The sequence below is a fragment of the Sminthopsis crassicaudata genome, chromosome 3, assembly GCF_048593235.1.
Source record: "Sminthopsis crassicaudata isolate SCR6 chromosome 3, ASM4859323v1, whole genome shotgun sequence".
Taxonomy (NCBI): Eukaryota; Metazoa; Chordata; class Mammalia; order Dasyuromorphia; family Dasyuridae; genus Sminthopsis; species Sminthopsis crassicaudata.
Genome location: NC_133619.1, coordinates 568183996 through 568211700, shown reverse-complemented (window position 1 = coordinate 568211700; position 27705 = coordinate 568183996). Strand labels below are relative to the sequence as shown.

The following is a 27705-nucleotide window of genomic DNA, read 5'->3' as shown; positions in this document are numbered from 1 at the left end:
ATATACTGTGTATTTTTGTGCACAGGGCTTAGGGACAATGATCATTGTGTTTAAAGATGATGACCAGACATGTACATGTGTAAGTGTAAGTGGGATGGTCTCTCCTTTAACTGCTACTTGCTGATTTCTTTATCATCCATCCAAGAGTCTAAGCAATTGTGACATAGTTGGATGTTTTCTTGTAAATTCATAAAACACAATATGTCTGTCATTTATTAGCCAATTAGCTCTAAGCCCTTAGACCAGTTTATTAAGTAAGAGAATATTCTTTTTTTCTCATAAGTTTCTTTCTTTCCTTTTTCCTTTCTTCCTTCTCCTCCTCCTCCCTCCCTCCCTCCCTCCCTCCCTCCCTCCCTCCCTCCCTCCCTCCCTCCCTCCCTCCCTCCCTCCCTTCCTTCCTTCCTTCCTTCCTTCCTTCCTTCCTTCCTTCCTTCCTTCCTTCCTTCCTTCCTTCCTTCCTTCCTTCCTTCCTTCCTTCCTTCCTTCCTTCCTTCCTTCCTTCCTTCTTTTCAGTTCAATAATCACCACACGAGTAGCCAGGGGTTAAAGTCCAAATCCTTTATTGTGTCCGGGCCTGGGGCTGGGCAACTTTCTTAGATGCCTTCCAGAGTCTTGGTTTCAGTGGAGAAAATGAAGGAGGATTGCCTGCCACCAAGGTGGTGTGAGATGGGATGAATGAATCTGAGTCCAAGGGCTTGTGCTTCAGTCTCCAGTCTGCTTGTCTTCTTTAGCTCTCTCTCTGAGCCTCTGAGAGCTTAAGCTCCTGCCTCCAGTACTCTTGTCTTCTCTGCCTCTGAATCAATCTAGCTGAGGCTCTTAGCTTATATGCTCTACACTGATTATAAACAAATCATTATATCATTAGGAAATCATTATTTGTTGTAAGATTAAATCAATCATACTGAACCATGCTAAACTATATAGCCATTGTCTCATAAATTCCACTTAGTACCTTGTAAGAAGTTCAGAATTCTGGCCCATAACAATAGTGACATGGTAACTTTAAATTTAAATTTTCCTGAGTTCTGGAAACATAGTTATATCATTCATCTCTCTTGGATTGATATTTAAAGTCTCTTATGGAGAATTTTCTTTAAAATTTTTCTTCTTGAGATAGGTTGATTCTTCTACTCTGTCCAGAAAGAGTTCCTTTGATCTTTCTCTCTACACATCAAATAGTTTCTCTTTCTGTAAAGAAGTTTCCTTAGCTTTATCTTTATGCTCAAATACTCTTATTCTAGTTGTGACAGTTAATCCATATATACATCTACAATATAGTCATTAGCATACTAAAGATTCTTCCTACTGCATACCCAGTAAAGTTGAAACTCCTTAGTAAGGCAATGCAAAATCACCAGACTACCTGTCCGGCTTTTTTTCATATCATATCTGGCATGTCCTTTATATTCCTTCTAAAGTGGACTACTGTCTGTCCCATCAAATGTATATTGTATTCTCCTTCCTCCATGAACTTGCTCATGTTTTTCCCAATATCCGGAATGCTCTGCCCACCTCTTTTTTGCCAATGGACTTTTTAGTCATCCTTTAAAGCCCCAATAAAATGTTAGCTTTTTTCATGAAGCTTTCTTTTTTCTCCTACTAGTAATGATGTTCCCCCCTAAATATAACTTAGTATATTATTTTCCATTCACCTCTTTATGTGCTTAGGAAATATTGTGTATTCCCCATACTTTTTCACCTATGTTCTTTTGCTCATGATGTTTCACGTGCCATTAATGCCTCCATCTTATGCTGAATTTCTAAACATAATTAATCTTTTAACTAGATTGTAAAGTCTTTGAGGGCAGGAAACGAGTCTATCTAAACTTTGTTATCTCTCCCAACACCTAGCACAGTAGATATAGTAGTAGACATATATACAGATATATATATTAGACACAATGTTAGCGTATTGACTTTATGAATGAAAAAATGAATGTCTAAATGACTTTTTATGAATGTTATAATTGCTTCTGTTGGGAGAGTTTTCCAAAGGGCTGAAATGAAAATGACGAAAATTCCATTCTATTTCCATTTATGAAATCTGAGATTTTTATATACTGCCACCAGGTGGAGGGAGTATGCCATGACCATTTAGTTTGATTTAATAAAAGCAATTTACTCATAGCAATGATTGATTCAGTTATAAGTATTTTAATTAAGAGACTGGCATGTGTTTTTCATTTTATCTCATTATTAAAAATAAAACTATTAGAACAATTACTGTAAAAAATTAACTAGTAGAAAAAAATTTCAGAGCAAGAAATAATTACATGAGTGCAGTTTGATGCTTTTTTCAAGTCAAATGTAAACCATAGCATTTAGAGTCAGAATGGAGATAATTTTGAATTAAGATAATTTTGACCAATCCTTTTATTTTACAGATGAAGAAACTGAGGGCCAGAGTATTAAAGTAACATCCTCAAGGTTGTACAGCCAGCAGATGGCAAAGCCAGATCCTCTGCTTCTAAATCTGCTGTGCTTTCCAAGGCACTTTTCTGCTTGCCCCCCCCCCAAAGGGAATGGTATATTGATTTATAATATATTAAGGGTTAAAAAATAAGACAGAGTACTCAGTTACCAAATCTTTGTGATTCAACTTTTTTTTTATTTAATTTTTATTTTATTTTATAATTATAACATTTTTTTGACAGTACATATGCATGGGTAATTTTTTACAATATTATCCCTTGCACTTACTTCTATTCAGATTTTTTCCCTTCCTCCCCCAACCCCCTCCCCCAGATGGCAGGCAGTCTTATACATGTTAAATATATTACAGTATATTCTAGATACAATATATGTGTGTAGAACTGAATTTTTTTTTTTTGCACAGGAAGAATTGGATTCAGAAGGTAAAAATAACAGTTTACACTCATTTCCCAGTGTGTGATTCAACTTTTGCAATTTCTTTCATATCTGTCTTTTGTTTCCATTGCCACCAAACTAATAAAAGCAATATCATTCCATCTAGAGTTTAGACTATAACAATATCTTCCTAACAGGTTTTCCTCCTTTCTAATCTATATAATCATTTACTATTTCTGTTTAAAACTCTTCAATGCATCTCTGTTATATACTAAGTAAAGTTCAAATATCTTAGTTACAACAATTGGTCTGCTGTTCAAGGATCTTCTCTTTTATTATTCTATTATTTTCCAACAAAACTTCATTACTCTTTATTTTCTTTATATATCCACATACTTTCTCACCTCTATCTTTTTGATCATGAAGTTTCATATGTAAACAATGCCTCCATCTTCTACTGAATTTCTAAACATCATTAAAAATTCATTTCAAATATTAACCCATCTGGAAGGTGTCTCTATGTCCTATAGTCAGAATTGAGCTTTCTCCTATTGAACCTCACATAGTACTTTATTTAGATTTCTTTTAAGAATATAATGTACATTATGATTATTAGTATATATATGTTATATCCTAATGGAACATATAAGATCCAAGAAGGCAAAAATTTACATTTTAAAAAGTCTAAACTCCATTTCTCCTGCTCCTTAATCTGAAGCTTTGTACATAGCTGGTGTTTTAATAAATGATGGTTGAATTGAATTTTATTGAAAGAAGTAATGAACATGACAAGTTAATGGATTACGGTGGGAATGAGTAGTCTGTGATAAAACTTCTTAAACTGTGGGTCATAACCCCATTTGAGATTATATAACTGAATGTGGGATTGTGAAATTATGATTTATTATTAGTAAATGTTTGATTTGCACACCTATTTTATATACTTATGTACCTGGGGTTATGTAAACATTTTTGGGCAAAAAGGGGTTGTTAGCAGAAAAGATTTAAAAAACTGTACTTTATACCAATGAAATCATAAGTCTGATTACCCCTTCCCATTACAGCCTTAGATAAATAAACTAATAAATAAATGATTAATGAGATTTTGTTACTATAAATCTCTTACTCCCAAGAACAGAACAACCCATTTAAAACTTAGTATCTAAGTCTTAGAGTGGTGCCCAAAACTCAGGAGGTGAATTGACTTACCCATGGTTATATAACTAATAAGTGGTATAAAGTCAAATCTTAAATGGAGGTCTTCAGCCTCTTATTCCAGCGATCTTGCCATTATCTCCCAGTTTTTCACACTAATGTAGCACTATGTATGTGAAAAAAATTTCATATGAACTCAAGGTTTTGCAAGGGTGAATGTTGAAAATAAATTATCCATGCATATGTTTTGAAAATGAAAAGCTTTAATAAAAGTATTTTAAAAATCCATAAGTGCTGGGAAGAAAATTTTTGAAATTAGGTTAGTCACTATCTGATTATTAAGATGTACCAAAAATGAAAAGAACAAATAAACAAATAATACAGTATGATTTATTATGGTATGTTTCCCTCTCTAGAGCTTTTTTTTTTTAAACAAATTCTTGACTTGAAAGCTTTAAGGTTAAAAGAAAATTGAAGAGAACTATTATCTTTTCAACTATAAGGATATGGAACTTGGGAAGTGTCCTATTCTCTGGGTGAAAATTTAGGTATGTCTTTAAAAATAGTCTGTTCTTTACCAACCTTACATTTATCAGATTGGCAAAGCTGACAGGAAAAGATAATTTCAAATGTTGGAGAAGACGTGGGAAAACTGGGCCACTAATGCATTGTTGGTGGATCCAACCATTCTGGAGAGCAATTTGGAACTGTGCTCAAGGGCCATAAAACTGTGCATACCCTTTGACCCCACAGTGCCATTACTGAGAAACAATGGGTTTCCACACATGTGGAAAAATATTTGTAGCTGGGTTTTTTGTTTTTTTTGGTAGTAGCAAAGAATTGAAAAATGAGTAAATGTCTAAGAATTGAGGAATGGCTGAATAAGTTTTGGTATATGAAAGTAATGGAATATTATTGTTCTATAAAAAATGCTGAACAAGCTGATTATGGAAAAGCCTGGAAAGATTTATATGAACTGATGGTGAGCGAAACAAACAGAATCAGAAATACATTATATACAGCAACAGCAAAAATATGCAATGATCCACTATGGAAAACTTGGTTCTTCTCAGTGTTTCAGTGATCCAAAGTCATCTTAATAAACTTTGGATAGAAAACACCATTTGCATCCTGAAAGAGAATTATGCTGAATGTAAATCAATACATGCTATGTTTACTTCTTTTTTTCCTCTCTCATGATTTTTCCTTTTTTTCTGATTTCTCTCCCAAAATAATTCATAAAAATTGTATTAAAATTTAATATACATGTATAATAAAACTAATCAATGACCTATTAACTTCTATTATTCTAAAGAAAGTTTGAAAAACCTTAACATACACCACATATGTGAGCTACTATTACTGTTTTAGATAAAAACATATTTCTCATACAGCCACAAGCCAGTATCCATGAAAACCCACCTCAAACAAGAGGTAAGGGGCCAAATTGAAGGTCCACAGAATGATTAGAGTGAATGGAAATTCAAGTACTCCATCTGGACATGCCCTTGAGGCTGTGGTACAAATAGAGAGAGTTTTCTTCCATGATTTAAAATAGAAATTTTCATGTTAAGCTATGAGCTCAACTGTTTTCTTGATTGATGGGGCTGAATGGTTGAAGTCTTGGTTGTGACCCTATTTCTGATTGATAATATCATTTCAGCATGAATGCCAATAGATGTATATCTCCTTTCCCCATAAATATGTACCTCCTGAGCTAATTGCAAGAACAGGTGTTTCCATGAAAAATCTTTTGAAAATTTTTACCTATTTTTTTTTGCATTTACCTTGCACATAAAACTGGGTGTCTGTGGCTTAACTGAACTTCTAGGCACATAAGTATGGTTTCCTGAATTTCCTGATAAGGAAAATGGAATCTTGCCTACATGTCATTATAAGTCTGACTTGCATGCTGATTTTTTTTTAACTGCAAATCTGGCATGCACCAAACAAGCCAATTTCTACTCCACAGGAAAAAAGTTAAATTTATGTTACACGTCTGCAAGGCATTTTAAAGTTAATCGGGCCCTTTGGGTCTAATTTAATTTGTGTAAGATTGCTGTTGATGATTAGAATAGCTATTTAAGATTTTTGTTAACAGTCTGTTACATGGCCTTAATGGAAAGACTCCAATAGCAGTCTGTTAACTTTCCCCTGTCAAATTCAGGTTATAGAGCCTTCACAGATGTTGTAAATAGACATCAATACTAAAAGGGAATATAACACAAATTAAAATCATAAGTGTACTCAGATTGCCAGCATTGAATTTTGGTTAAAAACATCTGTCACATAAAAGCAAACATTTAAAGGCATTATATTTATATAAATTGTTTTTGTTTTTGTATCTTTTCTTTCTCTTTCTTTCTTTTTCTTTCTTTCTCTTTCCCTCTTCCTCCCTTTCTTCCCCTCTTCCTTCCTTCCGTCCTTTTTTCTTTCTTCCTTTCTGTTTTTCTTTCTTTCTTCCTTTCTCCCTTCCCTCTTTCTCTCCCTCCCTCCTTTCTTTCCTTCCTCTCTCTCTTTCTTTCTTTCTTTCTTCCCTCTCTTTCTCTTTCTTTCTTTCTTTCTTTCTTTCTGTTTTTCTTTCTTTCTTCCTTTCTCCCTTCCCTCTTTCTCTCCCTCCCTCCTTTCTTTCCTTCCTCTCTCTCTTTCTTTCTTTCTTTCTTCCCTCTCTTTCTCTTTCTTTCTTTCTTTCTTTCTTTCTTTCTTTCTTTCTTTCTTTCTTTCTTTCTTTCTTTCTTTCTTTCTTTCTTTCTTTCTTTCTTTCTTTCTTTCTTTCTCTCTCTTTCTTTCTTCCTTCCTTCCTTCCCCTCTCTCTCTCTTTTTCTTTCTTTCTTTCTTTCTTTCTTTCTTTCTTTCTTTCTTTCTTTCTTTCTTTCTTTCTTTTTTTCTTTCTTTCTTTCTTTCTCTCTTTCTTTCTCTCTTTCTTTCTCTCTTTCTTTCTTTCTCTTTCTTTCTTTCTTTCTTTCTTTCTTTCTTTCTTTCTTTCTTTCTTTCTTTCTTTCTTTCTTTCTTTCTTTCTTTCTTTCTTTCTTTCTTTCTTTCTTCCCTCTATTCCTCTCCCTCCTTCCCCCTTCCCTCTTTTTCTCCCTCCCTCCCTTCCTTTCTCTTTCCTTTTTTTTCTTTCTCTCTTTGTTTCCACTTTCATATTTTTCTTATGAGCCATTGTTTCTCTACCATCATTTCTTTTTCACACAAACAGCACTTGTAAGGGATTTGGATCTCTCATACTGCAAAGTGAGAAAATCTGAATCATGACTGGAATTCTAATAGTCTCATAGAATACGGAAAGTCAAATGGCCAGTGCAAACAATATTTTTCAGAGACCTTAATGAACTGACCGTAGCTCTTTGATGGGGGTCAGAATGAAATTGGACACCTGCTCTTTGGGTTGTACATGAGATTATTTTCCGGCATCTAAAAATTAGCTGAGCTGAGTAAAAATCACAGATTTGCTTTTATTAACAATAGCCCTAATTTCCAGATCTAAAGTAATCCTCAGGAAGGCAGATATATGAAGAGAACAAGATCACTTCCCTTTTGTGCACTCAGGCTGTGTTTGGTATTTCCTTGAGTAAGAAGATAATGCTTCTCACTAGGTATCTTCCACCCCCTTTTTCCTGGCCTCTCTTACATTTTCCTTCCTTTCCTCTCATTTCCTTTTCAGGGAGACTTCTCAGAGAGAATGTTAAGTGTACTGTGAAGTACAGCTAAGCATACAACGACCAAAGCCAAAATCAACCAGACAAATCATCATCCCCTTCACAGAAGCCACTGAGACTTTCTATACAGAAAGCCCAATTGATTTCATTTGGGCTTGGTCAGAGTGGACAGAGCAGCTCTAGATGGCAAAACAATTTAGACAAATATTTTGAGAATAATTAAGTCACTAGTGGAGTAGAAAGTGTGTATGTATTTGTGTTGGCTAAAGTGCTAGAAGTTATTTTATTTTGATTTTCATTTTAACTGTGATATCATGATAGAATGATTTTAAATTATGATATTAATGATACTGCTATTTTGCAATGTTATATTTGGTTAGCATTATATAAAATGACTTTTATCCGGGACTTCAAAAATCCAGTATTCTTTCTTAAAATGATTTTTAAAAATGTTTATTATTGAAAAAATTATTAAGAGCTTTACCAATATTGCAATTTTTTTAATCAAATGAAATAAGAAGAAAAATGGCTGGCATGAGATTAATATAATCCTTTAATCAAAAACACTGTCATTTTATAATTCCTAAATTGATGTCTAACTGAGGTAACAGCTCAGAAAGATTATTTTTTAACTCATGGCAAGGTTTTTCTCCCCACAGTTTTCCCTAGATAAACACTACCTTATTCATTACCATATTTCCATGGTTAGTGATGGTTTCATTTGCACTTTGTATGTGCAAATCCATCTTTTCTCTCTGTTCCTTTGCCTGATTCATTCAAAACCAAATCCCTTTCATCTCAAAGCTTAAAACACATTCATTTTTACAGCTGTTGAGATTTGAATATACACTATATGGAATCACATTCACCCCGGCCCATCTACAAGGACCTTCATTCTATTTTGGGGTGTTAAATTTTTCCTCCTTCAAATTCTAGAACCCCTGAAAGATTTTTTTAAAAAGCCCTAACTTTTACACGTATGCCTTATCTGTAAATGGCAAAGAAAAAAAAACCAACAACCAAACACCTCCCTCCCCCTACGTCTCTCACATTTTTCAATACTCTTGATGAAAACATATGAGATCACTGGGATTAATGCAGGAAGATTTGGCAGCCTTTTCATATTTACTTAGACTGGGAAGATCTAATTTAAATTTAGGCTCCCTTTATGAGGTCCTATCCACACTCCACCAAAAAGCACTAGCTACAACCTCCATCTTATGAAGTAAAAGTTATTTCTATACTACAAGTCTGCAATGCAATTGTCTTTAAAACAACTCTCCATCCACCAACCAAAGTACATTTCTAAAAAGTCATGTTGTAATGGGAAGAGCAGTAGATTTGGAACAGAGGACTTGGGTTTGAAATTCCATTCTACACTTCACTATTAGCATAACATAGAACCAATCACTTAATTTATTTGTGCCTCAGTTTCCTCATGATTTTACAGATAAAAGGGTTAGAATGAATGTTGTTACAGAATGTTTTCAGGATGCTAACCCAGTTTCTTGACTTAGTAATGAGAACATTCTTGGACTAATTCTTTTAGGGAGAAGAGGAAAACCTGGAGAATTCTTCTTGGAGAGGAAAGGATGCCTGTGGGGCAAAAGGAGCTGCAAATGTCAGAATGACAATGTTGAGGAGCAAATCTGGACCTTTTTCTCCCCATTCTGGGGACAGTACAGGATTAATGGGAAAAGAATTGGTAACTTATTGGCAACCTGAAGTCTTCTCTCTTTCAGGGGTATTTCAATCACAGGATGGAACTGGGACCAGTGGGGCTCATTACAGAGAAGGAACTTTGTCTTGACTGTTGAAGGCCCCTGTGAGTTCTATGTGTTTGTATTTTCTTTGGGGTAAAATCAAGAATGTTTCATATCCCAAATATATATTGTTAAAATGAATACTTGACTAGGAACTGGGACTCTTTTTTTACCAACAGTTTTGCAGACTGAGACATAGATTATAATATATTCTGATAGTCCCAAGGGAGACATATAAGTGGAGGCATTAACTATAAAAAAGATTTGAGAGATCCCAGGTTCAAACTGATCCTTGTAAACTTTAGGACACGGGTTATAGTCATTTGAAATGCTTAGTCAACTATATATGATTATCAATCAATAAATAAACATTTAATTGCCTACATGTGCCAAACACTGTTCTAGATAGTTGGAATATAAATACAAAAATGAAAAAGTTTCTAACTTTAAAAGGTTTAGGTTCTCACAATGGAAACAATATGGATGCATACAATTATATCCAAACTAAATATAAGTAAACAAATAATATAATATAACTTATATGTGGCATAAGAATAAGTTACAAGAATAAATTTAAAATAGTTTTTAGCAGACACATGAAAGACTGGAGCAGTGGTCAAGAAAGTCTTTATGTAAATACAATTTCAACTAAGCTGTGAAACTAGGAAACTAGGGCTTGAAAAATTAATAATCCATAGCATTTAAGTACCTACAGTGTGCTGTGCACTATGCTATTTGCTGAGATATAAAAACACAAATAATGCAATACTCATTATAAACAGGAGAATCCTGTAAATTCCAGAGAATTCCTGAATTACTGAATCAAGGGAAAAAAAGAAGAATAAACAAAAGACAAATTGAACTATTCTATTCTGGTCTCCTCTTTTATGCTCTGATAAAATCATTTCTCCATATTTTCTCTTCAGAGTCAACCCCACATGATGTTCGCAAAAGCTTAAAGAATTATTCTGCATTTGAAAAACTCCAAAATAGGAACATCTCTCTCTCTCTCTCTCTCTCTCTCTCTCTCTCAATATATATATATATATGTATGTATATGTATATGTAATATATATACATACACACATACATATCATATGTGTATGATAGAAAAAGATGGTTGCATACAAAATGAAATATTTTTTATTATATTCATTCAGATGTTTAGTTTTAAAGACGTATGTATATATATACATATATATATGTATATATATATGCATATATATACATATATATATGTATATATATATATATATAATAAATTCCATTATTTTCAAAGCTATTCTGCTAATGTTTCTTTCTTTTTCTTTTTTTTAATATTTCTTACTAACATAACTTTCTGTTCTTTTCTTTGCTTTAAACACTTTAATGATCTCTTTGCCTCTTATTTTTTTTTTTTAACATTATGGCTACCCATTTTCTTTTCTCATTTCTTTCCTTCCATTGAAAAATCAGAACAAAACACTTTTAAAACAAACACAGTCCAGAAAAGAAACGTTAAAGAAATCCCAAAATGTTTCATTCTGTATCTTAAGTCCATCATCTCTGAGGAACCCAGGTCTTCTAATGCTTGAGATTTGTTTTATCTCATGATTCTACAATATTTCATACAAAAGAAAACAAAGCAAAAACCCAACAAAACCCAAAACAAACTTCCCCAAATCCTGAAATTTTCAAAAATTTAAGTCTGACTTAATTGGTATACATACCAGTGGGAGCTCACAAACTATATGTTAGAAAATCCCCATAGAATTACCTCAAGAACCCTCCTCAGAATTCAAGAAAGTGCTGGAGTCAGCTCACACTGGTTCAGAAAGCCAATTGTTAAGATTTCCGTATAAGCATTTGCACTTTGGAAATGGACAAACTATATAATCAGAGCTTGATTTATTATTTTGTTGATTATCTAGATAAGAAAAGGAAGGAGCTAATATTAATGTTATATGCACTTCCACTCTCTGAACAATCAGTTGTTAAACATTTACCAATACATAGTCGAAATTAGTAATCAACTGGACTCTAAGATCTCAGTCAACAATTTTTGTGGGCATTGGAAAAGTAGTCTTGGAAAGATTTTAACATTTATATATGTGGTTGCTGCCTCCCTCAGTAAAAGGAGATGGAGGAGTACAGGAGTGCAGAGATAACTCCATTTCTATGCACATTGTTAGATTTAACTCTTTTGAGTTTTTATTAACCTCATTTAGGAGACTCTTCGTATTCCACAGCATGGGGCCTCTAGAATTTCTTTTTCCTTCTTTCTTTTGTTTTTTGACTGAGGTGATTGGTGTCTGAGACTAGATTTGAACTCAGGTCCTCCTGACTTTAGGGCTGGTGCTCTATCCACTGAGAGTCTCTTTATCCATAGGAATTCTATCTTCAGTTTGGGCCATTTACTGGATATCTTCCATAACAGTGGCAAATATCTAATGGTGTTTGAACATATATTAGTGAATATATATCCTTATTTTATGAAATCATAAGATAGCTGTCAAAGACACTGCTATGTACCAAGAACTCAATTCTTCCTGACTCTAGGTCCAGTGCTCTACCTATTACATCACCTTTTTATTATTATCAAAAAATCTTGTCCAATGTTACATATGTATTGGAAAGTCTTTGATGGAGAAGAACATTTTGATTTATATTTTTCTCTATTAGTTCTAATAAATTTTTTAATCAATGAATAATTATATTAGAAGATAGTATTCTCTTAACTTTTCAGGAAGTTGTGTGATTAAAGTTGTAGAATATTAATTGCTAAAGTTTGTTTTATTTTCATATTTTCAATCAAGGATATCTTTCCAAGTATTTGAAGATTATGTGCACAAATATTTTGAGGAGGTTTTTAGATAGGTATATGGGTCTATAATCACTAATGTACTTTAAATTGTATTTTTTTTAATTCGTAAGACCATCCTTGATTTTTTCAAGTTTTCCTCCTTCCCTCCTTCCTTCCTTCCTTCCTTCCTTCCTTCCTTCCTTCCTTCCTTCCTTCCTTCCTTCCTTCCTTCCTCCCTCCCTTTCCTTCCTTCCTTCCTTCCTTCCTTCCTTCCTTCCTTCCTTCCTTCCTTCCTTCCTTCCTTCCTTCCTTCCTTCCTTCCTTCCTTCCTTCCTTCCTTCCTTCCTTCCTTCCTTCCTTCCTCCCTCCCTCCCTTTCCTTCCTTCCTTCCTTCCTTCCTTCCTCCCTTCCTCCCTTCCTCCCTTCCTTCCTTTAAAATTAAGGAATTGAAGGCAGAGCTAATATGGCAGATGAAGGTAGGGACTTGCCTGAGTTCTTCTCTAGACCCTTCCAAATAAGGACTTTAAACAATTTTTAGAGCATCCAAACACACAAAAAGACCGAGTGGAATAATTTTCCAGCCAAAGTCAGATTGGAAGATTGGCAGACTGGGTCTGTTGCATGGGTTGGGTCTGGAGCGCAATCTCAGTGCAGGCTGAGCCAGCACAGCCTAGGGCCCAGGAAACCAGGACGTGGCAGCGATCTCCACACCCCTCAGCCCACAGAGGCCAAGGATAACTTAGCAGGAAGGTGGGAGGGCAGCCTCAGTCCAGGATCACAGCAGTAGTAGCAGTGGTTGGGAGGGGCGGAACAAATAGCTGGTCAGAGGAGACTGCAAGGGCCTCTTTGTTGGCACTGTGGCAGGACTCTTCCCAGGACTCAAATCTAGCAGCAGTACTGGCTCACAGTATAGATCCCTAGCAGGATCTCTGAAAACATCTGCACAAGACCCTGAAGCTTGGGATATTACACCTCCACTCTGGAAATAAAGCTCTACTTTAACAAAGAGTTAAAAGCCAAGTAATAGGTTGGGAAAATGAATAAAGAAGAGAAAGAGATTCTGACCATGGTGTAAAGGAAGATCAAAACAGACACTGGGAAGATGATAACAAAGTCAAAGCTCCTATATCTCAAGTCTCCAAGAAAAATAAGAATTGGTTTTAGGACATGGAAGAGCTCAAAAGGGATTTTGAAAAAATCAAGTACGGGAAGTAGAGAAAGAAATAGGAAGAGAAATGAGAGTGATGCAAAAGGAAATATAAAAAGCTAATGAGGAGAAAAATGCTTTACAAAGCAAAATTGGCCAAATGGGAAAGCTCACTGAGGAAAGTAATTCCTTAAAAATTAGAATTGAGCAAATGGGAGCTAATGACTTCATGAGAAATCAAGATATAATAAAATTTTAAAAAGGAAAAAATTAGAAAAAAAGTGAAATATCTCATTGGAAAAACAACTGATGTAGAAAATAGATCCAGGAGAGAGAATTTTTAAATTATTGGTCTATCTGAAAACCATGATCAAAAAAAGAACCCCAGACATCATCTTTTAAGAAATTATCAAAGAAAACTGTTCTGGTATTCTAGAATCATAGAACAAATTAAAATTGGAAAGAATGTAAAGATCACCTTGTGAAGGAGATACCAAATTGAAAACTCCCAGGAATATTATAGACAAATTCTGGAACTTTCAGGTCAAGAGAAAATATTCCAAGCATCCAGAAAGAAACAATTCAAGTATAGTTGGGTCTCAGTCAGGATAACACAAGAGCAGTTTCTATATTAAAGGCCCAGAAGATGTGGACTACATTATTCTGGAGAGCTTTGGAGTTAGGGTTACAACCAAGAATCACCTATCCAACAAAACTGAATAAATTCCTTCAGGGGAAAAGGTGAATATTCAGTGAAGTAAAGGATTTTCAAGTATTCATGATGAAAAGACCAGTGCTGAATAAAAAATTGATTTTCAAATACAAAACTCAAGAGAAGCATAAGAAAGTAATCAGAAAGAAGAATTCATAAGAGACTTAAAAAGAGTCTATCAGTTTACATTCCTACATGGAAGGATGACACTTGTAACTCATAAGAACGTTCTGATTATTATGGCAGTTAGAAAGAGTATAAGTAGATAGAGAACACAGGTGTCAGTTGAATATGAAGAATAATATCTTTTTAAAATGATGAAATTAAGGGGTGAGAAAGGATTGTACTTAGAGAAAGAGAAAGGGAGAAGTGGAATGATGTAAATTATCTAACATAAAAGAAGAAAAAAATCTTTTTTTTTTTCGATAGTTTATTTTTTTAATTAATTTTATAATTATAACTTTTTTTTAAATACATATGCATGGGTAATTTTTTTTACAATATTATCCCTTGCACTCACTTCTGTTCCATATTTTCCCTTCCTTCCCTCCACCCCCTCCCCTAGATGGCCAGTCCGATACATATTAAATGTGGTATAGTATAGCCTAGATATAATATATGTGTGCAGAACTGAATTTCTTGTTGCACAAGAAGAATTGGATTCAGAAGGTAAAAATAACCTGAGAAGAAAAAACAAAAATGCAAAAGTTTACACTCATTTTCCAGTATTCCTTCTCTGGGTGTAGCTGATTCTGTCCATCATTGATCAATTGGATCTGAATTAGATTTTCTCTATGTTGAAGATTTCCACTTCCATCAGAATACATCCTCATACAGTATTGTTGCTGAAGTGTATAATGATCTTCTGGTTCTGCTCGTTTCACTCAGCATCAGTTGATGTAAGTTTCTACAATCCTCTCTGTATTCATCCTGCTGGGCATTTCTTACAGAACAATAATATTCCATAACATTCGTATACCACAATTTATCCAACCATTCTCCAATTGATGGACATCCATTCATTTTCCACTTTCTAGCCACTACGAAAAGGGCTCCCACAAACATTTTGGCACATACAGGTCCCTTTCCGCTCTTTAGTATTTCTTTGGGATATAAGCCCAGTAGTAGCACTGCTGGATCAAAGGGTATGCACAGTTTGATAACTTTTTGGGCATAATTCCAGATTACTCTCCAGAATGGCTGGATTCTTTCATAGCACCACCAACAATGTATCAGCGTCCCAGTTTTCCCACACCCCCTCCAACATTCATCATTATTTTTTCCTGTCATCTTAGCCAATCTGACATGTGTGTAGTGGTATCTCAGAGTTGTCTTAATTTGCATTTATCTGATCAATAGTGATTTGGAACACTCTTTCATATGAGTGGAAATAGTTTCCATTTCATCATCTGAAAATTGTCTGTTCATATCCTCCGGCCATTTATCGATTGGAAAATGGCTTGATTTCTAATAAATTAGGGTCAGTTCTCTATATATTTTGGAGATGAGACCTTTATCAGAACCCTTAACTGTAAAAATATTTTCCCAATTTGTTACTTGCCTTCTAATCTTGTTTGCATTAGTTTTGTTTGTACAAATGCTTTTAAATTTGATATAATCAAAATTTTCTATTTTGTGATCAATTATGATCTCTAGTTCTCCTTTGGTCACAAATTCCTTCCTCCTCCACAAGTCTGAGAGGTAAACTATCCTATGTTCTTCTAATTTATTTATGATCTCATTCTTTATGCCTAAATCATGGACCCATTTTGATCTTATCTTGGTATGTGGTGTTAAGTATGGGTCCATGCCTAATTTCTGCCATACTAATTTCCAGTTTTCCCAGCAGTTTTTGTCAAATAATGAATTCTTATCCCAAAAGTTGGGATCTTTGGGTTTGTCAAACACTAGATTGCTATAGTTGTTCACTATTTTGTCCTGTGAACCTAACCTATTCCACTGATCAACTAGTCTATTTCTTAGCTAATACCAAATGGTTTTGGTGACTGCTGCTTTATAATATAGTTTTAAATCAGGTACAGCTAGGCCACCTTCATTTGATCTTTTTCCATTAATTCTTTAGAAATTGGCGACCTTTTGTTCTTCCACATGAATTTTATTGTTATTTTTCTAGGTCATTAAAATAGTTTCTTGGGAGTCTGATTGGTATAGCAGTAAATAAATAGATTAGTTTAGGGAATATTGTCATTTTTATTATATTCGTTCGGCCTATCCAAGAACACTTAATGTCTTTCCAATTATTTAAATCTGACTTTATTTTTGTGGCAAGTGTTTTGTAATATTGCTCATATAATTCCTGACTTTCCTTTGGTAGATAGATTCCCAAATATTTTGTACTATCAATGGTTATTTTGAATGGAATTTCTCTTTGTAGCTCTTGCTATTGGATTTTGTTGGTGATGTATAAAAATGCCAAGCATTTATGTGAATTTATTTTGTATCCTGCAACTTTGCTAAAGTTGTGAATTATTTCTAATAGCTTTTTAATTGAATCTCTGGGGTTCTCTAAGTATACCATCATATCATCTGCAAAGAGTGATAGTTTGGTTTCCTCATTACCTACTCTAGTTCCTTTAATCTCTTTCTCGACTCTTATTGCTGAGGCTAGCATTTCTAATACAATATTGAATAGTAATGGTGATAGTGGGCAACCTTGTTTCACTCCTGATCTTACTGGGAAAGGTTCCAGTTTATCCCCATTACATATGATGCTTATTGGCAGTTTTAAATATATGCTCCTGAATATTTTAAGGAATAGTCCATTTATTCCTATAATTTCAAGTGTTTTTAGTAGGAATGGATGTTGGATTTTATCAAATACTTTTTCTGCATCTATTGAGATGATCATGTGGTTTTTGTTAATTTGATTATTACTATGGTCAATTATACTAATAGTTTTCCTAATATTAAATCAGCCCTGCATTCCTGGTATAACTCCTACTTGATCATGGTATATTATCCTGGGGGATGATAGAAAAAAGCTTTATAAGGGGAATAATGGGAGTGAATACACCTTACTCTTATCAGAATTGGCTCAAAGAGAGAATGACATACACACTCGATATGAGTATCTATATAATAATAATTATTATTATTATTTCTATTTTACCCTGCATGGAAATAGGAGGGGAAGGGGATAAGGAAAAAATAAGAAAAAGAAGGGAGTATAACAGAAGAGAGGGCACATTGGCAGAGGGGCTTGTCAGAAGCAAAAATTTTTGAGAAGGGACAGTGAAAGGAAAGAGAGAATAGAATAAACAAGAGGGAAATATAGTTAAAACTAGTAATTATGAAAAGAATTTTGAAGAAATGAAATTTTCATATCTTAACTGAGTCAAATTTTTTTAAAAAGAAAACTTTTCCCAATCGATAAATGATCAAAAGATGTGATCTATGTACAAAAGGTTATAAAATAATCCATATCCTTTGACCTAATAATGCAATAACTAGGCTTGAATCTGAAAAGAGACTTTTTAAAGAAGAATTTACATGTATAAAAATATTTATAGCAATTCCCTTTTTCAATTCAAAGAAATGAAAATTGAGGGGATATCCATCAATTGGGGAATAGGGGTATAAATTGTGGTATGGGATTATGAAAGAATATTATTGTTCTATAAGAAATGATGAGCAAGATGCTATCAGAAAAATCTGGAAAGTCCTCCATGAGCGCAAGCAAAATGTAATGTACTGTGTACATAGTAAAAGCAAATTTGTGGAATGATCAGCTTTGAATGACTGCTATTCTAAGCAATATGATCTGAGACTACTTTGAAGAACTTAATGATAAAAAATACCATTCATACTCAGAGAAAGAACTGATTGTATCTGAATTGAGACTGAAACATACTTTTTTTTTTTCTTGAAGTGGGTGGTGGAAGAAGGAAGAGCTATATATATATTTTTGCAACATGAATTTTATGGAAATGTTTTGCATAACTTCACGTAGGCCTTCTCACTGCGGGGAGGGGGGAGAAAGGAGAGAATCTGGAATTCAAAAATGTAACTGGGGAAAATAAAAATATTTAAAAGAAAAAATAAATTAAATAAAGGAACCAATACATTGTGTCGTAAAAATTGTGACAGTATCCACTGCTTTCTTTTTTAGACTCTCTGACATTATCACTACAAGGGAATTGCACAGTGCTCAACATTTTTTCTACTTCTTTGTTTGATGGGTTGATATAATCAAAAACAAAATTAATTACCTATTGGCCAATGTCCTGGTGATATTTTTTAAATTTGTTTGACTAGACAGACCATAGACCCAGTCTATTGCTGATAACATATTTGAAACCTTCTCCAATATGGTAGAACCTGCCAGGTCTTATGCTCTATTGACATAAACTTAAAGACCTATAAACACAAGTTTCAGGTATTGACACTATCAACTTCTCCCAGTTTGCTTGGCTATTCTATCTATAATCTAACAACATACTCTTCACTCAATATTAATGGGATGATAACACTGATCTGTGTTAACACCAGTTCTATTGGGTCTTTTCCCAAAATTCTCTTTGAAAAATGCTAATAATACAGAACCCACTCTTTCCTGAGGTACCCTATTTGGACATTTTTAATTAGCAGGAAGTTTTTGAGCCAAAATCTCTTTCATTATAACCTTTATTTCTTGCTTCTAATTCACTTTTGGAGGCCAAATACAATCCTTTTTTTCTCACATTGCAACCTTTTCCATATTTGGAGATTCTTACATTTCTGTTCTTCCTAAGGTTAAAAAATTTCAGTTTTATTCAGCTAATAGCTAAATATTCTTGTGAGCAGTAATGTTTGCTGGAAGCATCAGTATAATCATCTAGCTTTTTCCCTTCAGCTGCAGCATGGTAGGAGGATCACTGGAGAGTCTCCTGCATGTAGTATATGGCATGTAACCATGATTCTTTTTCACCCCTGTGCTCACTGTATTAACAGTACCTACTGTAAAGGTTCTAAACATTTAGATCTTGCCTTTGTCTTTGTAATGGTTACTTAGAAAGTAGATCTTGTAGCTGCTAGAAAGTGATATGACTTAAATAATACTACTCTTTCATCCCAAAATCTTGGATCCCTTTGGTAAAAATAATTATTATTTTTGGTTTAAAGATAGGGAAATTGAGGCACTGAAAAATAAAACTATGCTGAGTATAGACTCACTAGTCAATCTGAAACTGACTCATAATTCCTATGACTTAGTTGTGTCCCTTCTTTTAAAGCTTTTGAAGAGCAGGTATCATTTCATAGTTGTCTTTGTATCCTTGTCTCCTGGCACTGTCCTTGCCACAAAGTAGGCACTTAATAAATGCTCTTTAAGAAACTGATGGTTTCCTTTCAAATTTTGGGAAAAAATCTGAAAACCCTATGCAATATCATTTATAATAACGAATAATGGATTTTTAAGCTATCCATAATATCAGTGGTATGCTGGTAAATGTTTAATAACCATCTCTCTCTCTCCCAAAATGTTCAATATAAAATTTAGGGCAACTAGATAGCAAGGAGATAGATGGAGCACTGACCCTGGAGTCAGGAGGACCATGTGACCCTGGACAAGTCATTATACCCCATTTATCTTGTTACTTATTTGTAAAATGAGCTGGAGAAAGAAATGGAAAATTATTCTGGTATCTTTGCCAAGAAAAATCCAAATGGAATAATGGATAGTATGACATCACTAAAATGACTCACGACAACAAAAATAATTTATAGCAAACATATGTATATACATATGTACACACATATTTTAAAATAATTTTATTGATACAAAGGATATGTAGGACACAATGTAATTCTACTAATAAAATATTCAGGGCTCTTTATTTTTAATTCCATATTATCAGTTGATTCTCATAGAATGCTTTTATTGATTTTTGCTGAATTTATATATCTGTAGCTAATCTCTGTTTGCAATTCAACCATGATTTGACAAATGGAGTTGCATCCCAATCTGTTAAAGTCTTTGTGCAATGAATTTGTTGTTAAATCTTATTTTTGATCTTCTATCAAACTATTTCTAATCCTCATATACATTATATCTTTTAAACTAAAACTTTCTTTCAATTTCATTATAACTTCAGTGATATCAATAATGCTAACTATCTTTTTGTTACGGGCCAGAACTCTGAAGTTGAAACAAAGGATTCTTATAAGGTACTAAGTCAGTGGAATTGATAGAGACAATAGTTAGCTAGTTTAGCATTGATTTAATCCTACAACAAATAATGGTTTCCTAGTGATATAATGATTGGTGTATACTCAGTGTGGAGCATATAAGCAGGGACTCAGAGCCACAAAGGGGAAGCTTGCAGAGCCAGAGAAGACAAGTGCACTAGAAGCTTTCTGAGGCTGAGACATCGTCTACCTTTGTGGTGGCTGGAGGCTGAAGCACAAACCTTTGGATTCAAAGAGATTCAGAAGGCAGAGAAGACAGGGAGAGCTCAAACTCTCAAAACCAAGGAGAGAAGAAGACCTCCAGAAAACTAGCTGAGCCCCAAGTGTAGGAGATAGGACTTTGAAGGAGACAATAAAGAATTTGGACTTTAACACCTGGCTGCACTTGTGGTGATTACTGAACTGAAACGAAGGCTGCCCCAGAGACGCAAAGAAAACAGAAACAGAGAACATTACACCTTTTAACTAGCTGTATAAATTCAGAGACTAGAATATTGTTTGATTCAACATTATTTTCTACAAAATTGTTCAAATCAATTTTGAATTCTAAAATTTAACTTAAATACATTTTCCCCACCAGTTCCAATATAATGAGGTCAGAGTATCACTATGTCAAGGAAATGCGTCCAAACAAACCAAAAAATTAAAAATACTTTTTTCATTGCTCTTGCCCAGTTATTTTTTTATAGTAACATATTCCTAGGAAGAGCATTAAATTTGTTTTTTTTTTATTAAAAGGATATCTGATTAAATGGATCTGACAATCAAAATTTCAACTTATAATTCCTGCTTCCTAATACTAATCTTTAAATTTTACAAAGCTGTTATGGTACATTTGATTAATTTTTTTTTCACTTTTAAAATGTTCTTTGATCTAACTTCAATGCAGCTGAAAGTAATGAAAAATTCTTCAAGAATATCAATCATTAAAACTAGGTATTATAAGAAATTAATCTTAGCTAATTTATTTGCCACACCCGAATAAGAATGAAGAAAAAAATGGACACAGAATATAGGATACATAATCATAACATCATAACTCATGAACCATCCAATGCAGCAGTTTGTAAACCACATGTAACCCACCTTAGTCCTAATACTCAAATACTTTTAATAATTTCAAATTCTTTAGTTAAAATTCCTGTCTGGACTTGATATTTGTAAGACTGGTGAAAGTCCTAGAAAAAGCTAGTGGCTTAAGATTGGTTTGTTAGGTTGATCTGGGATACCTTCTGGGACCAAGCCATCAATGCAAGTTGCTCTTGGTGAAGTAGTCTCAAAGAAAATGGTTTCCTTTTATTCACAAAATCAACTTCACAAGTTGAAGATTGAGGAGAAGAGGTTAGACAGCAGTTGGCTTATAAAAGATTTAGAGGCTTTTGGTGTTACTCAGTTATGTCTGGCTCTTCATCATGGAGTTTTCTTGGCAAAGATACTGGATAGATTTGCTATTTCCTTCTCCAGTGTGTTCCCATTTTACAATGAGAAACTGAGGCAAGCAGGGGTTAAGTGACTTTCCTAGGATGACACAGCTCATAAGTCTCCAAGGTCAGATTTATATTTGGATCTTCCTGACTCCAGGCTTAGGTCTCTATCCACTGTACCACCTAACTGCACCACAAATATTTTAAGGGGTCTACAAACTCAGGGTAACTCAGCAATGTGAACCATGAGTGAAGGGATTGTTCTTTTTTTTTTTCATAGCTCTATTCTGTTTTTGAAGAGGACATTTCTATAGCCCCTTCAGGGAAATTAAGATACCTTGAATAATTCCTTCCTATATATTATTAAAAACTCCTTAAAGACCAGATTTTTCTTGTGTTAGTAGTTTGGATAACGAAGAGGGCATCTACTTCAATTCCTTGGTATATTCCATGAAAATACAACATCTCTATTTACCTGTACTCAAAAGTTAGGTAGTAACATTACTTCCAGGTAGAGGACTTGAAACATTGGGAAAATAAAGTCTTAAATCATTGCATATGGGAAGGAAGAGGACTAAATTCTAGATGGTCACACCTGGGGAATTACTCAGGGTTTCTTTGAATGGTGGGATCAGAAGCCACACTACCGTTCTCCTCTATTGCCTGTCCAACAGGTGATTAATCCAAACTGCCTCTAGTCCTCCTGAGGCAACCCTGTTCTCTGGAAAAAAAAAAGACTCGTATTTAAGCTGTAAAAAAGTCAACAGGATCAGGAAGCAAATCCAATCCAAAATGCATGTGCACCAGTAACCTTTAACAGAAGACCTAAAGATGAGAAGAGGGGCACATACTGCCCCATGTGTGAATGGGCACTCTGCCCATCCTGTCTAGAGAAGAACACACCTGAACGCCACTTCTTGCTGAGTCTATGAATGCCTCCTTCATTCAGGGCATTCATCCAACCACCATGAAATGTGGTAGTCCATCCCTGATTTATATACAGCTCAATGTTGTCAGAAACCTTGCCAGCTGCCCCCTGGTCTCTAACCACCCCTTCCTGGGAAAATGATTGAGAGGGTAATGGCTGGATAATTCCAACAACACCTGCAAGCCAGAAGCATCATGGATTTTTTCCATCAGAATTCTGCTGAGGATTAGAGCTAAAACTCCAGTCATTTTGATAAGACTATATTTTCCTGGGAAATAGTCAAACCCACTGAGGCTCTGGGGTTGGAGATGGGATGCTGGATTCCTGTGAGCTCATCTTGCTTTGCAATGATAAGAATGAATCCTTTGCTAGAGTCCAGAAGAATATAATGGAGAAACATTTCTTCAAAGAATCTGAATGACACAGTTCTAGTGGGTAGCTGAAATTAGCAAATGGTTTATATAGTGCAACCATCAGATTCCAAGTAGCACTGGGAAACTGTGAAGCTATTGAGGTCCAAGATTAAAATTTCTTAATACTTTTAATAATCTAATTAATCAATTAAATTAAAATTTAATAATAATTCAGGGATGAAACAAGAATGCCCATTATCAACACTATTAATCAACATTATACTAGAAATATTGGCTTTAACAATAAGAATATAAAAAGAAATTAAAAGAATTAGAACAGGCAATGAGGAAATAAAACTATTACTCTTTGCAGATGATATGATGATAGACTTGAGAATCCTAGAAAATCATCCAAAAATCTACTGGGAACAATTCACAGCTTTAGCAAAGTTACAGGATATAAATTAAACCCACATAAATCATCAGCATTTCTATATATTACTGACAAAGCCCATTAACAAGAGATAGAAAAATTCCATTTAAAATAACTGTAAAAATAAAATATTTAGGGGTCTATTTGTCAAGACAAACTCAAGAACCATATGAATACAATTACATAACACTTACACAAATAAAATCAGAGCTAAACAATTGGAAAAATGTCAATTGTTGCTGGCTAGGCCAGGCTAATATTAAAAAAATGACAATTCTGCCTAAATTGGTTTACTTGCTCAGTAACATACCAATAAGATTAAAATTTCTTGGTGCTGTCTTAATTACACTGATAATAATGATAGCTAACATTTATGTAGCACTGATCTTACAATGATTATTTCATTTGATTCTTTCAGTAACACTAGGAGATAAGTGCTATTATTATCACTACTTCACAGAAAGAGAAACTGAGACAAGAAGGGTTAAGTGATTTGTTCTAGCTAGTAAATGTCTGAGGCTGCATTTGAACTCAGGTTTTCCTGACTCCAGGTCTGGCACTCTACTAAGCTGATACATTCTGAAGGTCAGTATCCGGGAGACTACCCTTCCATTTTCTCTTTCCTCCCAGTATGAACAAGCACTGATAGTTTAGGGCTCGCTGTTATTGGGCCAGGATCTTGCCAGTAAAGTTCCCCAGCTTTTTGGAGTCAGTTAGGGCCTGAACAAGGTCAGTGGTCAGGAACTGTCACTTTTATAAGCAAGAACCGATTGGGTGGCTAGACTATAACTTTGAGAGATGGTACTGCTAAGGTACCAAGATGACTTTCCCTTTCTTTGCAGATATGGGTCTAGGAACCTGACCTAATTATTCCTCAGTTCTCTAGAACAGGGCTTCTTAAATTTTCCCCCACAAGGTAATGGGTATACAATGTCAAAATTTTATTGATAATCATAATTTCATGACTTCACATTTAGTTACAAGACCCCCACATGAACCACAGTTTAAGAAGCTGACTCTAAAATATAATGCAGGTCAACAGCAGCAGCAAGTCTTTGTTAAATTTCTAAGCTTTTCAAACTCCTAAGCTACAGTTTTGGTTCTGGGCCTGTGATTATATCAGTATGATAGAATATCTCGTGTAGAAACATTTTCCTCCCATGCAGAAAGGCAAAGGATATGTAATTACATCCTTATATATTTGACAAGAGCACTGATAGGTTCTCTCTTTAAGACATTATGAATGAATCAGAAATAGTTTCTGCTCTAGACTTAGGACTAAATCCTATTTCTGGAGCTTTTTTTTTGTGTGTGAGGCAACTGGGGTTAAGTGACTTGCCCAGGATCACACAGCTAGTACGGATTGTCTGAGGCCACATTTGAACTTAGGTCTTCCTAAATTCAGGGCTGGTGTGTTGAGGGCGGTAGCCCCTTGATAGTCCTTGTTTGATCTCCAACTTCCTTTGGGACTTGTACCTTTGATACAAGATCTGGTCAAACTAGTTTGGGCTATCTGAGCTGTCCAGGGTTTTACAGCCCCCATTCTAATCTGCTCAGATAGACCAAATGGCATCAGGAAATTCCTTTTTGGGAAGAGACCTCGGTCTGTACCCAAAAGATAACAAGAGAATCCTTATCTTATTTACATCACTCTCCGGAACCTCCTTACATCACTGCATCTGAATGATTGTACTCTTGTATAAAACAGAGTCCTCAAAAATCTATTCTTTGCAAAATTGGCCTTGTACCATGCAGCCATTTTGCCCACCGGCTCTCCAATGTTTCCATTCTAATCAATAAAGACTATGTTTCCATACAGCATTAAGTAGCAAATTCATTTGCTGCCGAACCAGCCCTTGGTTACTTTGGGGAAGGAAGGAGAGACAGAAGAGGAACTGACCCATCTTGGTTTAGACCTCAGTTTACTCCTCATCAGGTGCTCTATCCATTTCACCATCTAGCTATCCCTAAATTTTGTTTCTATTGTTAATAGTACCTACTATTTACAAGTGACCTTAACCAAACCTTACTTCTCTAGTCCTAGATTTCTTCCCTGAAAATAAGAGGCATAAATTAAGGTCCCTTTCTTAAAGAACTCATCTTTAAATTCTGTAAGCTCTTTTTTGAAGTAAAGAAAAAACAAGCAACTAATGAACAAGAATTTAGTAACTAAGTACTATTTGTGTCTGACAATGTGCTAGGTTTTAAAGATATAAAGAAAAAACTATTCTGGCCCTCAGGGAGCTTGCATTCTATCAGGAGACAAATATTCGTAACTAATATAAGCCACAGTGCTAAGTACCGAATGTGTAACAGAGACCCCTTTTCACAAAAGTGACAAATGTCACCAAGACATTTTTATATATGACCCTGGGTGTATAATTACATAGGCATATGAACCAAACATTTACTGGTAATAAATCAAAATTTCATAACTCTACATTGAGTTGAGTGACTCCATAGTTTAAGAAGCTTTGATAGAGACTATATGGACTATAGGGACTCAAGAGCGAGTGATCAGCTTTGCTTTAGAGTGTTTAAAGAGTGGATATTCAATAAATTTTATGGCCTCAACTTCCTCTTCTACAAAAAGGAGATAATACATACCCTAGCTATTTCCTAGAGTTGTTGTGAAGATCAAATGAATAAAAGAATCACATAATGTCAGGTTTTTGGAGTTGAAAGAGACCATGAAGTCTAGAATTCTTAATCTTTCTTTTCTTTGGCAGCCTGGTAAAGCTTTCTCAGAAGAATATTTTTAAATAAAAAGGACTGCCAAGCAAACTAATTCTATTGAAATGAAGACTTTAAACAAAGTTTGTGGACTCCAGGTTCAGAATCCCTGATTAATCCGACTTGAATCTGATGAATCCCCAGTCCCACAGCATCTTCAACAAGCAATCACCCAGCTTTTGTGGTATTTCACAAGTCTATGTCCTAGTTATTGCCCCTCTCTCTCTACTCCTTTCCTGAGTAGTCTGTTCCCACAGCTTCATTCATTCCTTGTGTACTCTGAGCGCTAGTTCCATGTCAGCAATTACTTCCTGATCATCTCTATCTGACTATGCTAAGCTCAGATGTCAAAAATGAAAATTATCTCTTTCCTTCCTAAGCCTTTCTCTCCTTATTTTTGTTTATGAAATTATAATATATATATGTATATATATACATATACTTACATATGTATATATACACACATAAATACATACATATATATATTACATATATTATATTATATATATATATATATATATATCATACACACACATACACAAATACAAATATGTACACACAATTTACGATATCTTCCATTTTATCTAAATGCAATAAAACTTTGTGGATCCACCCTTATAGCAAATATTGGCATTTAATAGACTTTATCATTTTAAGGAGAACAGACAGACAGGAAGTCAGAGTGACAAGGCAATGTGTGGCACAGAGTGCAGGATTATGATCCTCTCCAAGGAATATTTGCGTTCAGCAAAAGTGGTGACTGCAAGGCAAAAAGACCACCAGAAGAATAAATGACAACAGATTAGAGCAATTCTCTGAGAAATATTTTGTTGCTAATTTGAAGTATATTGAGCCAACATACTGTTGGCAAAAGTGGGGCAGGACTTATGAAGTTCTGATTGTATTTCTACAGAATTAATTTTTTTCTTGTTGCTCGCAATATTTTCTCTTTAATGTGGAACTTTTGAAACTTGACTATGACATTTTCCTGCTGGGATCTCTTTCAGGTAATGAGCTATAGTTTTCTCTTGTTTTTTTTTTTTTTTTTAATTTTTTTTCTTCTATTTTTATTTACCCTCTTATTTAAAGCTTTTAGGTATTATGACAATTTTCATATTGTCTCTTCTTGATCTGTTCTCCAGATTAGCTGTTTTTTTAATGTTTCAGATTCTCTGCTATTTGTTCTAGTTTTATTATTTCTTGGTGAGTTATAATGTCATTTGTTCCTCTTGCCCAATTCTAATTTTCAAGGAAATATTTTCTTCCGTAAGATTCTGTATCTACTTTTTCAATTAACTTTCTTTTCATGATTTTCTTGGATTGCTTTTGTTTGTTTTTCTAATTTTTCTTGAATACTTCTTATTTGATTTTTTAATTCCTTTTTAAGTTCTTTCAGGAACTCTTTTGGGGCTGATGACTATTTGATATTACTTTTTGAGGTAAGAGGGGCTTTTTTTTTTTTTAACCTATCTTTCTCTGAATAAGAACTCAGATTTTTTAAATACCAAAATAACTATTTATAGTCAGATTATTTTTCCTTCATTTACTCATTTTTATAGTATATTATTTAATTTTTATTTTCAGGGGCTTATTATTATAATTAGATTTTAATCCCAAATTGT

At 34.3% G+C, this 27705-nt stretch overlaps 1 protein-coding gene across 1 annotated transcript in view; it reads right to left on the bottom strand.

Annotated features, from left to right (window-relative positions):
* Window positions 1-27705, bottom strand: part of RNASEH2B (ribonuclease H2 subunit B) — a 168577-nt gene that overhangs the window by 104225 nt on the left and 36647 nt on the right. The gene's annotated exons all lie outside the window — the stretch shown is intronic.